Consider the following 14,193-nt stretch of genomic DNA (forward strand, 5'->3'; position numbering starts at 1 on the left):
TCTACCGCTTGCTCTCCATCAATGATCGTTTCCGCGTACTTTCCCCAGTCAATGTGTTTCGTGAGGTCGTAGGCGAGATCGATGGATGGAGACTGTTGTGTTCCATTGGAAATTGAAACTACGATCGGCAAGTGATCGCTACCATGGGGATCCTGGATTACCCTCCATGAACAATCCAGCGATAACGAGCTTGAACATATTGAGAGGTCTAAACGGCTATCCCTAGGACTTCCATCTTGAGCTGGAGGTGCCACTCGTGTAACTTCCCCAGTGTTGAGAATTGTCATATTGAAGTCGTCGCAGAGGTCATAAATCAACGTTGATCGGTGGTCGTCATACAGTTCTCCCCAGCCTGTTCCGTGGGAGTTGAAATCCCCAATGAACAACCGTGGTTCAGGCATAACTGAGCAGATGTGAGAGAGATCTCTGCGAGATATCGCCGATCTCGGAGGAAGATATATGGAGGCGACACTGAGGCTTTTGCCTCGGATAGTCACCTGACATGCAACGACTTCAATGCCTGACATCGGCGGCAGATCGACTCTGTAGAACGAGTGATGCTTTTTGATCCCCAAAAGTACTCCTCCATATGAGTCGGATCGATCCAGGCGAATAATATTAAAATCATGGAAAGGAAGGGTCACATCAGGTGTTAGCCATGTTTCTGATAACGCAAAAACATCGCACTGTAAATTACTAACTAAAAATTTAAAACTATCTAATTTAGGCATAATACTACGACAGTTCCAGTGCAGAACAGAAATCATATCTTCGACCTCTGTGGATAATTTATCCATCAAAAGATATGATCGTTGCAAGGAGGGGCATTCTAGAAGCCAGTTGCTTCAAAAGAGGAGTCACACATGGAAGCAATCCTTTGACAATGTTCTTCACTGGGTCAGAAGCATTGAAGAAATTAAGGATGATATCCACAATGCCAGAAAGCGTAAACATTGGAACGCCCTGAGGTTGCCCTAGGGGCTCCGAATGCGAACTTTCTTTTGGCTGAGCAGTCTGAAATTTTGGGTTATTTGGGATTTTAGATCTTCCCGGTAGTGGCGGAAAGTCTCTTTCCTCTTGGAGTTTGAATCCAGGAGGTGAAAGCTTTGAGACTTTCGCGACAGGCTTAGTATTTTTCATGGCTGGTGGGTCATCACTGCTAGGCAGATTCCGAGGCTTTTTGGTGGGTCTCTGGAGTCTCACACGCTTCCTCGATGAACCCTTGAAAACGAAGGAAATTCCTTCACCAACCTCAGAGTCGGAGCCCTGATCATCAAGAGACAGAGAAGAGTAGATATTTTGTGATTCAGCAGACGGAGCAGCCTTTTTCAACATCTCGGCAAAACTACGCCGAGAGCGCTGCTCTAATGATCGTCGCTGATGTTGCTGCCGGCGTACGTACGTCGGGCAGTTTTCGAGGGCATGTGGTGGACTTTCGTTGCAATAAACGCATTTTGGCGGTATACTACATGCACCATCCACATGTCTCTCCCCGCAAGAAGCACAGCGAGGTTTATTGCAGCAATACTGGGCAGTATGGCCCAGCTGCTTGCAATTTGTGCAATTCATTACCTTCGGTACGTACAGCCGCACAGGTAAACGAAGTTTGCCGATTACAAGAAAATTCGGCAAAGCAGATCCGGAAAAGGTCACACAGAAGGATTCAGAATGTGAATAGATCTTCTTTTCTCCCACCAGGGATACGGAATGCAATTGCTTGCAATCCAGTATGGGGACAGATGGGAGAGAAGGGTTTTTGAAGCGACCACAACCCTGCATCAATTCTTCGCAGGTCATACTGCCTTCGGTGACCACTCCCGCAATCTCAACCCGATGGCTTGGTAGATAAGTTTGGTACTCACGAGTAAAGAGCTCACAGGCCACAATCTCATTGGCCTGTTTACGGTCACTGACGGTGACGCGCAGCTTACCAGAACCCACTGTGTCAATTGCGACAACGGAAGAGAATCGCTTAGTCAGATCCTTACTGATCTGAATAGTATTCAACCGTTTGCCTTTGGATCGAAAGAAAACAACAAAAGGCCCACCAGAGTCGGGCGGGTAGGCCTTGAGGCGGGGGGACGTAGGAGATGATAGAATATTGGTGTCCATTTGAGACACATCAGATTGAGGGGACACACATGGATTGGGCATAGAGGTGTTTGTGTTTTGTTGGTTCAACACATTCGAAGACTCAGTGAGGGGATACGACGTTCCCCCGCCATCATCATCTACACCCATTGCGGTAGCTTAACACCGCAAAGGGCGCACGAATAACTCAAACTAACACTATTCACAGAAATGGAAATTGAATCAAACTGAAAAAAAAAACACACACACACATACAAAGGGGAAAGGGAAGAGGGAAAACTTTCACACGCAGTAAAAACTAATCAAAAAAGACGTGAAGAGGAGAAGAACAACGAGAGGTACTTATCTTTTACTCTATCCACGCTGGCGTCGTCGATGCTGTAACCGATGGGCGTCTACGCTTGGGGAGAGGTAGCAAATGGCGGACGACCGTTCGCTGGCGCGTCTCCGCTGTCGCACACTACAGAGGATGATCACTGCGTTGCACTCAGGTAGCACACGGGACGAGGTACGGGCTGCCATCGACGGTACACGTGATCCGAAAAGAACAGGCCGCTCGCTGGTACTTGTGGATGTGTGGTCTCTCGCTCTCTCTGCTCTTACGCTATACACACACTATAGCCGATGATCACACTGCACTGCACACAGGTAGCACACGGGACGGGGTGCGGGCTGCTTTCGATGATGCACGTGATCGGAAAAATCCACGCGTTGGCGAAAACGTTCAACAGTTTTGCGCAAAACTCAATTTAACGGCAACACAATGGCTTCGCCGAAAGTGTTCCGCTTCCAAGCCGAACTAAGGCTCTTCACTCCAATAAACACACTTGGCACTAAGCCTCGAACAACCAAATATTCGGGAAAAAACGGGTGTGAACCCGGACACACGAGAACTATCGACTGTCTCGCACGGTAGCTCAACAAGGAATGTACATTCTGGTTGTCTGGGTTAAATCAAAAATTCTAGAAATTCATCAAATACAGCGCCACCTTTGGTCACAAATGTAATTCGAACCTTTTGAACAATTTTTATATATTTTTGACGATTTTCTCCTTACAATCTTCAAGCACGTTTAGTCCCTCCTTAGAGTTGATGAACTTTGTTCAAATGTTTGCAGTATTTTATTGTGATCTGATTAATATGGGCCACCCTAGTGCACAAAGGCTACGATCTTTTGTAGCTTTAGTTTTTCTATGAAAGGAAGTTACCAAAGACAAGAGAAATTTTCTAGTGTAATTGTATTCCATTAATCTACATAATTACGAAGACAATACACCTAGGAAGAACAGCATATGTTCAAAAGAAGGGAGAATATTCTATGAAACCAGAAAGCATATTCCATCAATTTATTTTGTAGACAAACTACACCTTGAAAATACAATTAGAAAGAACAACCAATTAAAAAAGAAGGAAGAATAACTATACAATAGCTTGAGTCAAGTTTGATCATGAACATAGTATGACATATGTAAGAGCAGCTTATCTTAAACGGTTGTGCTACTTTTCCTCGAATGTCGGATCCCCAATTGTCGTTTCCCCGAACGCCAGTTCCCAGGATGCCAGTGCCTCGAACAACCCGTTTCCCCGAATAGCCTAGTTCCCGAAAAGTTTTTATGCTCTTATAATTGTCATAACTTTTAGTGTTTCAAAGTGATGAACGAACCGGTCATCTGATATGCACCCTTCTTCACTGCATTAGCGGTTCTTTCGAGTTTCACCATCATCGGAATTTTTGGCAAGATGTATTCAGTCGAGGATGACGTTATAATCCATGTTGTCTTCTTCTTTTAATTGCTTATCATTCATTCTAGTTCAGCACCCAGTCCTTCAAGACTATTCTTGCACCTGTTTGAACTGCATCATTTTTCGGGGAAACGAGTCATTCGGGGAAATGTCTTTTGGGGAAACGAGTTATTCGGAGAGGTGGCATTCCGAGAAATGATATTCAGGGAAATAACAGTAGTACAATCATGTAGTGGATACGACTAACTGACACTGAAGAAGACTGCAAGTGGTAGTCGAAATACGCGTATCTGTCAAAGATAAGCATTTAGGAGCGGAATTAAAAGGTACACGGTACTCCATCTACTTTAAAGTTTCTCTATTTGAGATTCTGCTCAGAGGATTCGAACATTCATTAAAGAGTACAATCATGTTAAGTAGATGTAAAATTGTTAAACAGCATTTTTCCCTTAAGATTTTGGTTAGGTCTGCCGATGTACCACGCAATCATTTATTTTGGATTTTCAAAGCACCTCCTGCCCCCTTCGTGATCTTTTGTCCGTACAAACGTTTTGAAATTTATAAGGGCCGTGCCTTTGGCCAAACGATGCCCCCCCTCCCCCTAGGTGACCAAGACCTGCCTCGCCGTTTGAAAGGTTTTTTTGAACTCAATTCCGATTTTATTCGCTTGAGATCCATAATAATGATTTTGACAAAATAATATTTTGGCTGATTTGACGACTGTGTCTGGAATTTGAATCAATTCAGTAGGTACATTTTAACGACAAAAAAAAACTGAATAACCTATTTCTTTCCACTATTTAAAAACGTATAAAAACGATTCTGGGGAATGTCCCATTCTGGGGAATGGTTTTCTGGGGAATGTCCTATTCTGGGGAAAGGATTTCTGGGAAATGTCCCATTCTGGGGAATGGGTTTCTGGGGAACGTCATTCTGGGGAATGTCGTTCTGGGGTTTGACTTTCTGGGAAATGTCCTACAACCGTAAAAATAGCTAAAGTAGTTGCAAGAACATGCTCTTTCGTATTATTGAATAAAAACAAGAATTCCTCAAACATTTTAGGACCAAATTACTTGAATTAAGGCTGGAGAAGCTGAGAACGGTCTCAGAACAGGATGCCTGATGGAACTTTTTCAGATGTTTAGATTATGATGGATAAATATAGTATATTTAGTTTGCATTTAGTGCGCATCGTACCTTCGTGCTGTGCGCACACGAATTCTCTCTGCTTTTGGAAATTTTTCTTTAAAAACTACCTAAGCAATAAAACAGTATTTTTCAGTACTATTTGTTCTACTATTCACAGAAAAAAATATTTAATTTTCAATGTAATGTAAACTGAAGTCTACTGTAAAAATAAATCAAATTGGTGTGTTGTAACAGCATCATGTGAATTTAAATGAATATACATATGATTTTCAACTAAAATTGGTTGAGTATTACATGATCGTGTTAATTTAAAGTGACTTTGATTGAAAAATAATGGATTGGTCGTTGAAATTTAGGTTTATTTTGATGCTCCAAATATGTGCATTAAAATAAACTTAAATTTACAACATATTTTTAGCTGTGTTGATCCCTTAACGATCCTTGTTTGGATCCGTGCCTTCGATTTTTCATTAGACCCTATAGCTAGCGGTGGTAATCCTTCTTGGACAACGTCTTTAGAAAAAAAAAACCTCTCAGGAGGTCTAGTCTTCTTTCGTCTATTCACTAAACATGGTACCAACTACAAACAAAAGGCAAGGTGAATATCTGAATTCACAACTTCCTTCCAAAAAAGTGGGGATTGAAATGATAATTGCATCGAAATGAGCTATCAATTCGATGCACTAGACCAATTTTCCGAACACCAAATCGAAGCAGTCTGTAGCCTAGGCAAAAGAGGTGCACTTTGTGAAAAAGGACCACGTGATTATTGAGCTGAAATCGAATTCAGGTTAACTTCTGCGTTCATGACTCTCATGGCGTAGGGGTAACGCACCCTAACTAGAGATCAGGGAGTCGTGAGTTCGATTCTCATGACATGTAACTTTTTCGCAAAACTTCACATCAATTTGTCCATTTAATCCAATTGCAAACTATATGTAATGTTTAGCTTTCGGTAGTGCATATAGCAGTTACTCAGTAAATTTTAAAAACCTGGATCCAAACTTAAAAAAGATCCTAACCTTTTTGTTTATCGTAATGATCGACTTGATGGGGCATGTGGGGGTGTTGTAATCATCATCAACATCAACTGTTTTCGTCATTTGAAACTAAAGTTTTTGAAACTTTAGGTGTTTCAGTTGAAACACAGCTTGGTAAATATACTTTCATAGCTGTCTACTTGCCTTTTCAATGCTCTGGACAGCAAGTTAATTTTCTCCAAACTGACTTGCGAAATTTGACTCGCAAAAAGTCAATTCTTTTGTCATTGGTGACTTAAATGCCAAACATCGGTCATGGAATAATTCTCAAAGTAATTGTAACGGCAGATCTTTTTGATGGTAGCTCTTAAGGATATTTCTCAATTCAATACCCTGATAGCCCTACATATTTTGCCTCTTCTAGAAACCCATCTACGATTGATTAGGTTTTAACCGACTCTAGTCATCTTTGTAGCCAACCGGTTACGCATGCTGATTTTGATTCTGATCATGTCCCTGTTACATTTCAAATATCCCAGAAAGCGATTCTCAATCCTATCAGCTCCATTTTCATACATACATACAACGATAGTTATCTTTACTAACAAAACTTGATATTGAAACTTTACCAATAGAATAGTTCAAGCAAGGAGCAATGCATTACCTATATGTGAAGTAAAATTTTAATCCGTGATTGTAGACGATGATCTTAAACTGTAGATCCGTCTTAAAAACGTGAGGAGAAGGAGCAATTTCAACACACTCGCGATCCTGCTATAAAAATTATCTGGCAGGATCTGCAGAAAGAAATTATAAAACGATTTTCTCAAGTAAGAAGCAAAAACAAACAAAGATTTTTTTTTAATAAAATTTCTTAAACAAGGCTCTAAGCCCTTCGGAAAATTATCTAAAATTTTGAAGAGAAAACCTCAGGAGCCATTGAAAGAGGAAACCAAAATATAACTAACTAATTGCGAAAAAGCTCAAAAACTTGCTATGCAGTTTGGAAGCGCGTGCAATTTAAATTTAGGACTTACTAGTCCAATAGGAAATCAAGTTACTCAGGACTTCGAAAATATTCTCAATCAAGAGAACGTTTTTGAAAATTCCTGGGAGATTGATTTGGAAGAAGTGAGAATTATTATTGAAAAAATACAAAAATATGGGAGCTCCTGTCGATGATGGAATTATCTTCATCCTTATCAAGAAACTTCCAGAAAGTTGCTTATCATTTTTAGTTGAAATATTTAATAAATGTTTTCAGTTGGCATATTTTCCTGACAAATGGAAAAATGCCAAGGTTGTACCAATTTTAAAACCTGACAAAAGTCATGCAGAAGCTTCCAGCTATTGTTCCATCAGCTTGTTTTCCTCCAACAGTAAACTTTTTGGAAAGGTAGTTTTGAACAGAATGATGTTCCACATCAACGGAAATTCAATTTTTGCCCATGAACAGTTCGGATTCCGCCATGGACTCACTAACTTTCACGTGTAACAAATTTGATTCGTTCCAACAAATCTGAAGGCTGTTCTACTGGTGTTGCTTTTCTAGACATAGAAAAAGCATTCAACAGTGTTTGGCATGAAAACTTGATTTTAAAATTAAAAAAAAACCTGCGTCTCATCTGTAGTAGATTGCAAAAAAAAGATACGAAGTGGATGTATCATACTTGCAAAAATGGAAGATTTCTCCCAATGCTTTCAAAACTCAACTAATAATATTCTCACATAAATCAACCTCATATACCTGATTATAATTGAAGTACAAAAGCTTTTTTGAGTATAATCGTCATTTAGAAACCAAAGAGTTATTGGTTCACATTCGTCAGTCTTCACTATGTATCTATAAATTATGAGTCAGTTGGTGTGATGTTGTTCTGCTGATTGCAAAATAATTTGCCATTGTTAACATACTACTTAGTCATGTAGCAACTTTCTGAAGGGGTAAATGACCGAAAAAAATGTCATTTCTAGCAGTTGTTAGAAAATACATGTTGTTCACGTGAACTGAATAATGCGTGCATTCTATATCATAAAGGTCTAGTAAATCGAGTAGGTATTCTAACTCTATCGGTGTCTTTTCCTGTATAGTTTATCGTGGTTGTTTGTTTTTCAAGATCACATTCATCTTAATGAGCACTGTAGAAATTAATGAACAAAGGTTTCGTTGTAACAGTTCGAAATTCTTCATTTATCCATCAAGCCAACAGTCAGCAGCCAGCAGTCTCTTACGTTTTGTTGCAGGAAATAACATCGCTATCAATGCCCTGTTTCGATTCCAGGTGTTTCAGATGTACACATTCATACCATTTATTCTCGCCTCGCGATAGTTTCACTTTTCTTCGATGTATCCTATCACGACATTCTTCTTGTACTTCACACTTTTCAAGACCGATTGATAAGACTCGTTTGTTTTTTATTCAATCACTTCAACCCCTTTTCTAGCGAGGGTTCAAATTCTTCCCCATTATGTTATCACTAACTCCTTCGGTTTGCTCCCATTCATAAACGATTGCTTTCTTCTGGATATCGGTGTTTTTTTTTTCAAACGTTTCACTGTTTTCCCTAACAAAGACTGCTCGCACTGAACACTTCTTTGTCGGATCACGAGCACGCCCAAACTAAAGCGATCATCGAAGCCGACCGGCCACGATCAGGAATCGGTCCCGAGCAGCGATCATCGAGTATGATCCTCGTCGTTCGAGGATCATATTTTCACTGATGGTAGTCCCACGGAATCGCTCGCTAATCGACTCTCAGCGACGATTAACCACAACAACGACGACGACCACGACGAAAACGGTTAATAGTGTAGTTAACGCTTACGCCTCAACAGAGAACAAAACACCCACGACCATACTCAAGCCTGCGTGTCGACGCCCAAGCCCGATCACTAACTAAAACCTCGATTAACCGTGGCAGCTGATGTGCAACGTGCCAACGGCTACGAGCAGCATGCTCTAGCTTTTGATAGGCGACAACGACGACGCCCCTCATCGACGCGACGTCGTCGGGCGCCAGTTAAGCCTAGTAGTGAAGTAACGTAACGTTGAGAATGCTGTCAGTTCGTAATGCTTCGGTGCGACGAGGATTCTCCCTTAAGCCGGCACCATCGTTGTTTGGCTCTTGCGAACTCTCTCTCTCTCTCTCGACCCAAGCAACCAATGAGGCAACCGTTACGTTCTCGCTGCTCTGGACTGGACGTGACGGTTCGTTGTTCATGGGGCGATCAAAACAGAGAGCCAGTCAACGATGCGATCACGTGCGGGGAGAGTTAAATTTAATGAATGGTATTGCAAAAGGTTTGTCAATTTTATGATTTGATCAAATTGATAGATTTAATATTTTTTTCCACATAGGTTTATTTTATTGATTGAATTCATTAGATTCATCAAAAAATCATAATAATCATATTTGTCAGATTAATCCAGATTATAAAATTTACCAAATTAAATAAATGCATCAAATTTCCCTTGATCAATTCAACTATTGATCCAATGATTCTGTGTTTTGAATTGTTGAACAATTCCGCCCCTTTGTCTCTCGATGGATAAAATTTCTTAATTTGTAGTCTTTACAACATAATTCCAATTTCCAAATCATAGTTTTTCATAGATTTTTGGTTTTAAAACTCTTAAATGGCAGTGTCTTTTAAACTTCAAAGCTTTCAAATTTCAAAAAAAATCACCTCTAGATTTGAAAGTTTTTAAATTTAAAAACTCTCAATTTCAAAGTTTGAAGTTTCAATATTTTCAAATTTCATTGTTTTCTAATTTCAAACTTTGTGAATCTTCAAATTTCTTAGTTTTTATACACTCAATGGAGCATATGTTAGCGTAGTAGTAAAACGTACGGCTACAAAGCAAAACAATGCTGAATGTCTGGGTTCGTTCACCGGTCAATTTAGGATTTTTTCTTAATGAAAATTTTCTAGACTTCGTTCCTACCACACGATATATCAATGTGAATATGGCAGCTTTGACAAAAGTAAGCTTTCAATATTTAAAGTTTTTATATACCGTCATGTCACCAGTTGCCGTGCGATTATCATTCACCGTGTAGATGTCTACATAACTTTCGTGCAATTCATACAAATGTTTATTTTATTATGAAATAAGGTAAACAGATCAAATAAAACTTTTCTAACACTTTAAGTAGTAAACTTTTGGGATTTAAGCCATAAAATAATAAAAAAATGGCATAATATCAACAACTTTTTTCGCCATAGAAGCTTTTTTATCAGATAACAGGATTTTTGTCAGGGAGGGGCAAGCGGTAAAATCGATCATTATACAAAACCTATTCCCCCTTTTGGCATGAAGTATTTAACTATTAAGGACATTCATCCTCCTTCTTTAGTCACAATGAAGTTTCTTGATTGAATACATCTAAGGATTTTAAGAAAATCATCTATGAATGTCTTTGAGAAAAACTGTAAAAAACATTATAATATTATTTTTTTAGAAACACTTTCTTCATAATTTTATACATATTTTTAGCACTAACACTAACAATTACTCCTAGATTCAAGATTTTTCTAAGACCACCAATATCCCTTCAAAAATTCATAAAAGAACTTTTATGCAGTTTTCTCAGGAACTCTACTTAGCATTCCTATGAGCGTTAGTTGATACTAAAGATAATAAAAATAATAATCCTTTGAATTGTGTAGATTAGTTATTGGTAGGTGGCTTAGAGATATACATTGATAAATTGTAATTTTAAAAATAAAACTTGAAGGAAGCATTGGATGGAGTCCTGGAAAAATATCTGAACTAATGCAAAATGTTTACTGCATAGTTTTTTCAAATGAAATCATTAAAAAAATCCATGTAGGAGTTTCTTTAGGAATTTCTTCTGAAAAAATTTCTTTGGAAAGCCCTTTAAGAATTTATCCAGGTGTTTTATAGGAGATCATTTGCTGAAAATTATTACATCTTGAGAATGTTGCTTCTGATTCGGCAGATTTATTTTTGGTAGTATTATTAGATATATTGATAGATAACATACAAAAAAAAACAGAACACAGCATTGGAAGCATTTCTAATAAACATATACTTGGAAAAAGTCCTGTTTGAATATTTGTAGAATGGACAATTTTTAGTACAATATCTGTACCTCAAGATGGAAGAAAATGAAACTCCAAGTTTCGAACATTCGTATGTGAATTCTTGAGGAACTTTTTAGGAAATCTTCAAAATAACTCCAGAGATAACTTCAAGATATTTTTCTTGGAAAAGTCTCTGATGGAATCTCAAAGAAATTTTTGAAAATATTCTTGCAGGAATCGTTAAAATATTATTTTTATGTGATAACCTTGTCTTTCTGTTGAAAACGTTCTGGAAAATTTCACATACGAAGTGACACTGAAGTTCACTTCCGTTTTTCCGGCTATGCCTAGGACATTTCCTTAACTTCTCATTCACACGTTGGAACTGAATAATACAATAGTGAAAGAGGTATGTAAATCCGTTGACCCGAGCTCAAGCCATTTCGTGACATACAAACACCATTTCATTTTAATTTATATAGATAGACACAGATATATGTATATTTGGAGTAGTTCTTAGAAAAATCCAAGAAGAAATACTTTGGAAATTCCTAAGTTAAATACTTTTATCTGGAGAACTCTGCCAACTTCATTTAAGAAGCTTAGTTAATATTCCTCGTGAAATTCATAAGATAATATATTCAAATTCTCGAAGCAAATTACTGGCAAAACCATTAGAGGAATATCTTTGGGAATCCCTGTTGAGGCCCTGGCATTGCTTGTAAATGTTCTTTGTGAAATTCAAGAGTTGGTGTTAATTCTGTATTCATTCTTGAAGAAAAATGGTATTTCTGAAAGAATTTTCAAAATAAATCTTGAAGGAGTTCATTGAGGATTCCCTTAACACACTTTTTGATAAGTCATAAATTTCATTTCATCAAGGATTTACAGAGAGAATTTTAGGAGAATAATTTTTTGAAGGACTTCATGGAGTCATTGAAAGAAAAATTACTATAGAGATATCTGGATCAATATAAGTGGATATCTCGAGGGATAACAATATTAAGGGGAAGGCACATGGAACATACCTGGTCATTCCTGGGTTATTTCGGTGGTCACAATGAGCCAGAGTGGTCATTCATCTATAATTGAACTAGAAGAGTCACAGAGATTTAAAATCATGAAGATTGAGCCGTCGCATGCCTACTTTTGGTGCTGAAACTTAAAGTTCCCATATTACGGGTTTCGCCGTGGCCGTTCCGGTGCTCTAGAAGGACCAGAACAACCATCCATTCATCCTTTCGGCAAAATACATCCAAACATAAAAAAAAATCGTAAGGAAATGGACAATCGAATTGGCCAGATTGGCCACCTACCGGGACTCCAGGTTTTCAGAGTAAGGGTCTCTAAAGGTTTTCAAAATAAGGGTCTCTAAAGGATTTTTTTTCCGGTGGCCACAGTTATCTAACCCGGGAGGGTTTCTGACACTAGATATGTGTACCTTTCATTTAAGCCCAACAGAACTATATTCGGTGAACACACTGATTTTTGCGAGCTGTTTGAATTATCGGGTTGAATACAACCCTAAGTCACAATTTATAACTTTTTGTTAGGGACTAAGGAAGGTTAAAGTTTAAAACCCATTAAACTGAGTGCACCAACAAATTTAAAACGAATTGCCTGACACTTAAAAAGTTGTTAATTTGACTTATGAACGAAGTTTTTGAATTTTATTCCACAAGATTACTTAGGAACAAAAATTCAGCCGTCTTTTATTTTTTTTATTAACGTTATTTACGTAAAAAATAATACTTTTGGTTAAACTCAGCCTGGCGACAAGGATTCGAAGGGTCAGCCCAAGTGGAACTAATACAGTTCTATAAATTTCATTGAAATAAAGTGATTTTAAAAATATCACAGTTTTTAAATTTATAAATTGTATACCTTGAATCAAATTTATAAGCCCAATGAATCCGGTACAAATTTATTTTTGAAAAATATTAAAAATCATCTGATTTATTAAAAAGTTTTCTGTAAACCTTGTTTTATTATATTTTGATATATCCTTTTTTAAAGTTTAAGCCAATAAAATTTGTTTTGACTTTTGGTCCCCTTCAAAACTTTCGAACCAAATTTGGCGTTCTGATTGAAATATGATCAAAACGCCAAATTTGGCTCGAAAATTTTGAAGGGGGGGGGGAGACAGAAAGTCAAAACAAACGTTATCGTTATCTAAACTTGAAAAAAAAAGTTATGAAAAAAATATGTACAGATAACTTTTTGCAAATCAGTATTCTTTAACTCGACAAGTTCTATAGCTCGATGGCTTTTTCAATCTTTCATAACTTCCATACGTCGTGCTCTCCATAAGCTGAAATAGTCAACCCACTTTTACTCGAAAATCTGTGTCTCAAAATAGAGTTAGAGCACCATAGTAAAAGTAGGATACAGGTTTTCATGGCTACCTCGATGGTCCCTTGAACCGCATTTGCAATTCGATGCCTCCCTAACTTGTTGCTCCCATCAATATCGAGTTATGCTAAGTTGACTGTATCTCAAAAAAAAACCGACGTCTCCTTGAGTCCATGTCACGTGTAATGAAGTTTTCTCTCCATAACTCAACGTCTAATTTGAAATCCTTTTTATTTTGCGAAAGTTGAGCTTCCTTTTGGGCAGCCAAGTAAAACTGGTGAATTGCAATACATATTGAATATCATGAAATTTGAAAATTAAGATTCATGATTAAAAACTCAGGATTTTTGGAGTACTTATTCATTCTCTCATACTTGCAAAAAAAAAACTATCCGGTGCATTAAACGACAAAAATAATGATACGAATTAAAAGCGAATATTTCTCGATTACTTTTTCAAATCGACGTAAATAACTTTCATACAGTTTTGAGATTGTAAATTAAAAAGAATCGCAAGCATTCCTCTAAAACTATTTTTAAATGAATCCCTTTTTCAACATTTTTTCACCGTGTACATCGCTTAAATTTTGCATGCAATCAGCTCGCGTTAAAAGGTTAAAGGTAGTTCCTATCATTTCATACAAAAATTGTATGATAAAATGATAAACCGTTTCAATCAGTTACTTACGACGTTTTTGTACCAGTGTAAAATCGACTCAAGTAGTGTTTTGTTTTGATTCGTGGTTAAGTCACTTTGTCTCCCATACAACGGAGCGGCGAAAGTACCGGTTAGGTTGTGAATGTGGAGAATCTTACTTTCGTCGTTTT

At 37.8% G+C, this 14,193-nt stretch overlaps 1 protein-coding gene across 3 annotated transcripts in view; it reads right to left on the reverse strand.

Annotated features, from left to right (window-relative positions):
• Window positions 1-14,193, reverse strand: part of LOC5579439 (E3 ubiquitin-protein ligase HECW2) — a 137,772-nt gene that overhangs the window by 80,808 nt on the left and 42,771 nt on the right. For 2 of the 3 annotated variants that reach the window (XM_021846885.1, XM_021846880.1), the window contains exon 1: window positions 8,272-8,849. The exons of the other annotated variant lie outside the window; for it this stretch is intronic. The gene's annotated coding sequence lies outside the window, so the exon portion shown is untranslated. Of the gene's footprint in view, window positions 1-8,271; window positions 8,850-14,193 lie in introns of those variants that run through there. 3 annotated transcript variants of the gene reach the window in all.

This window comes from Aedes aegypti, chromosome 1, assembly GCF_002204515.2.
Source record: "Aedes aegypti strain LVP_AGWG chromosome 1, AaegL5.0 Primary Assembly, whole genome shotgun sequence".
Classification (NCBI taxonomy): domain Eukaryota; kingdom Metazoa; phylum Arthropoda; class Insecta; order Diptera; family Culicidae; genus Aedes; species Aedes aegypti.